A 3,726-nucleotide genomic window follows, 5' to 3' on the forward strand; every position below is an offset into this window, starting at 1 on the left:
AAAAAATCAGAATGGTGAGGTCTTGGTCCTTGGTTCCCGATCTGGCAAGTCATCAGAATATCTGGGTGCTCAAGCCCTGCTCCCCACTTCCAAAGTTTGGATCGTCCATCTTTGGCAACTCTGCACCCCGCAGAACCATGGGCAATGCTCAAACTATTTACCAACTGGTGCTGGCACATGGCAGAAACACAGAAGCCCCAAAGTACCCCTCAGACCCTATACCCAGCACCAGACCTCTTCAGTTACCAATTCTGTGGGAGCCGGCTGGTACAGCTGGAGTGGGAGAACAGAGCCTCTCATGGCAGGTCCCAGTCTACACAGACGCCCTGTGATATTTCACCACTCTGCACCAGTGAGTAGGTCTGATGAAAGACACTCTTGTCTGTAACAGCGACACATACCCAAGATGACCCTCGGTCCGGGGCCGGACACCCTATTCTCTCAGGGAGAGGACGGCATTATTTTCAGGAGCATGGTGGGGAGTACAAGAAGACGCTCTGGAAGATTCTGACTTTTCTCCACTAAGCTCTGCCTGCATCCAGTGTTCAGTAAGGATGCCTGCGTGTCCCCAAGGCCACTCTGTCAGCACACACACTTTCCCTCTAGCTGCTGCAAATCTGCCCAGCAGCCCAAAAAGTGATCAGCTCTCCCTGCAAGAGAGAAACCTAGCAGGAGGCTCCGTCATGCCAGAAGTTCAGGGCACTGGTGCAAGCAGAGGCAGCCCAAGAGCAGGTACACGGAAGTAAAATCAGGTGTGAGTGGGCAGGGCTCCTCTCAAGTGAGGCAGGAGCCGGTGATTCATCCTGCGGCTGCTCCTTGACCTCGGTTCACCTCCAGCCCGCTTCAGTGGGCAGAGACCCTGACTCAGAGAGACTCCTCTCTCGGGTTTATTTAGCCTTGGGTTGCCGCGGCTGCTGCAGCTGGTGGCACTGGCACTTGACAGCAGCACCCTGAAATTTTCTAAATGTTTATTGCTTACCTAAGTGTGGACAAAAGATGATACATCTCTCCTACATTTGCTGTGTTTTTGACCACGGCCATGACCTCACAGTGCACTCATAAAGAGCCACGGATGGTTTTAAAAACAAGCCTCACTTTAAATGCTTCCTACTGCCTTTGTGAGAGCACATATATTTCATTTTAGGTGGAAAGTAATTTCAGGGTAACCATTACAGTAGCCAGGCATCCTGGCTCTCGACAACTGGCCCAGGGCTCCTGTCTTCCATCCTCTTTGCCCCTGCAGGAGTGCCTGCGTCCCTGCTGAGTGCATTCAAGCCTCTCCAGGGTCAAAGTGCCTTTTGGACCACTGTTTTGGTTACCTTTCTCTCTTCGCTTGGACAAAATATCTGACACCCAAAATTTAGGAAGGAAAGGTTTATTTCGCTTACAGTTTGTGGAGGTTTCAGTCCATACTTGGCAGGTTACAAGGCAGAGTGGCACATGGCAGAGGGCTACAGCTCCTGGCGCAGAACACAGCAAAGCAACAAACACACACCAGGGCAGAAATGGCCAGAAGCACCCTCTTCCTCTCCCTTACATATGCAAACTATCCACCCCAGGGCGGCTGCAGCTCTGACACCCATAATCAAACTCTAAAAGCCTGCCCCATGGCTGCATGAGGCTTTTGGGGGACACCCAGACACAAACCATAACAACCACAATATCCTGGACCACAAGAGGCACTGTCTTCTCCATTGCAGAAGGACGGGGAGGAAGAGGGTCTCACCAGGGCTTCATCCTTGCCTCCTTAAGGATATCCCTTCTCCTACCCTGCCCCTGTCAGCTCTTTGATGGAGGAGAGAGCAAAAGGCCCACTGGAGAGCTGTAAGTTTATATATCTTTTTAAAATAAATATTTTACTTGGAATAATTAAAGAGGCACCCCCCCCAAGTTGTGAAGATAATACATAGTTGCCATATGCCCCATGCACACTTCCGCTATTGTTAACATCTTATATCGCCTGGATATTTTGTTATGACCAACAAGTCCATGTAGATCATTATGAACCGATGTCCATACCTCGTTCCGATGTCCTTGGCTTTTCCCTAATGTTCTTAGGGAAAAGTTTAAGTGTCCTCTTCAGACCCCACATGACATTTAGATGTCATGTCTCCCACGACTCCTCCGGGCTGTAAGAGTCACTGGAATATTTCACGCTTTTGGTTGCAGTGACCTTGCAGTTTTAAGGAGCACTGGGCAGGTAGTTTCAACTTTGTCCCAGTCTCCAGATTGCTCCCACAGTTGCTCTTTCTCTTCCCAGGGCTTCTGAACAACATGGAGCCTCCGTCACCATCCGCCTGGTATCTTCTTTCAAGACTCCCCTGTGCCGTGGGGACTGAATCTGTCCGTAGTCACATCATCTTTACGATCATAATCCTCAGGTCACATTTCAAATATATGTTTGCAGCTTACTTTCTAAGAACCAAAGTGATTTTGCAAACTAATTTCACTCTCAAGAGAGATGGAGTCAGTTGTCTGCTCACTGTCTCGGAATAATCTGAAGGAATGCACTGAATCCACTTTCATGGACCCCTATCTGAGGTACAGTGTGTGGGGACTTGCTGACCAGAGCCTTTGTTCTTATTTTATTTATTTACTCAGCACTGCTGGGGGTTGACTCCGAGGCCTCCCACACGGTAAGCAAGTGCAATCCCCCTGCCCCAACCAGGGCCTTGCAAAAGTGCTCCAATCTGAAGCACAGCCTTTGCCCACCTCCCAGATGTACCTCGGCCCTTCCCAGCCAAAGCAGCCTCTGCACATCTAGCTCTGGACTCTGATTACTCAGGCAGAGAAGGAGGCAAGGAGAGGCCCTGTGTGGAGGTCTCAGGGCCACAAGCAATTCTACGGCTTGCGTTCTTCAGGGCCTTGAACAGACTCTTTTCCCTTCCCCGTCAGCCCACCAGTTGCCTTTATCCTCAGGACCCCGCAGTCAGGCTGTCGGGCTTTGGACAAAACCCAGTTGTGTACGGTTTTATGACACTAATCCAAATATATGTTTATGTAAGAACACAGTTGTGCAACCTGTGTGCCCCCAAGCCTCCCTGGACAATTGTGGTCGTCTAAAAATAGTCCGATGGGCCTTTGCTTCGCGCTGGCGTGTGGGTCTGCAGGGCTCACTGGGCCCGGCCTCCTCCTTTCTGCCACCCAGGCTGCAGCCTTTCTTAGGGCCCGCGCAGCTGCAGTGTTTGTCAGCAGAGCCCTCCACAAAAATAGGCGTCTCTGCTGTGACTCAGATGTGTAGGTCTTTTTTCAGTAGCATCTTCAGTTGATTGACTGATGGGCCCGTAAGTTATTTTTGAATCTGGGTTATTTCTATTTCTGATGTGAGTTGCTAGAGGCTGCATAATTGCCCAACTCACTCTTTTTATTTGATAATCTATGCTAAGAAAGTAAATGGTCTCATTGTAAAGTCTATTTTTTTTTTTTTTTTTTTCAGAAATATTGACGGTCAGAACCCAGCGCTGGGCGTTTCCTAAGCATTAAATTACATTGCTCAGAGGCATAACATGTCAACATCTTTGTGTCTAGGGCTCTCAGGGGAATCTATTTTAAAATTATTTTTCTGGAGGGAAGAAAAGTTCCTTTAGTAAATCATTCTGTGAGTGTCTCACAAAAGATGAAGGGATATGCATGTCTGTAAAATATACTATCTGGAAAAATTAAATTAATGATTACATAGAGTGTAGCGAGCAGCTTTTCTCAAGGACTGGAGTTGGATGGATTCCA

General features: G+C 48.7%; 1 long non-coding RNA gene across 1 annotated transcript; it reads left to right on the plus strand.

Annotated features, from left to right (window-relative positions):
- Positions 1–1,702: 1,702 nt before the first annotated feature.
- Positions 1,703–3,502, plus strand: LOC102011719. The gene is made up of 3 exons (XR_265186.2): positions 1,703–1,824; positions 2,261–2,541; positions 3,437–3,502. It is a non-coding gene; the product is annotated as an uncharacterized LOC102011719 (long non-coding RNA).
- The last annotated feature ends 224 nt before the right edge of the window (positions 3,503–3,726 follow it).

This window comes from Chinchilla lanigera, unplaced genomic scaffold (assembly GCF_000276665.1).
Source record: "Chinchilla lanigera isolate Chin_1 unplaced genomic scaffold, ChiLan1.0 scaffold00398, whole genome shotgun sequence".
Classification (NCBI taxonomy): Eukaryota; Metazoa; Chordata; class Mammalia; order Rodentia; family Chinchillidae; genus Chinchilla; species Chinchilla lanigera.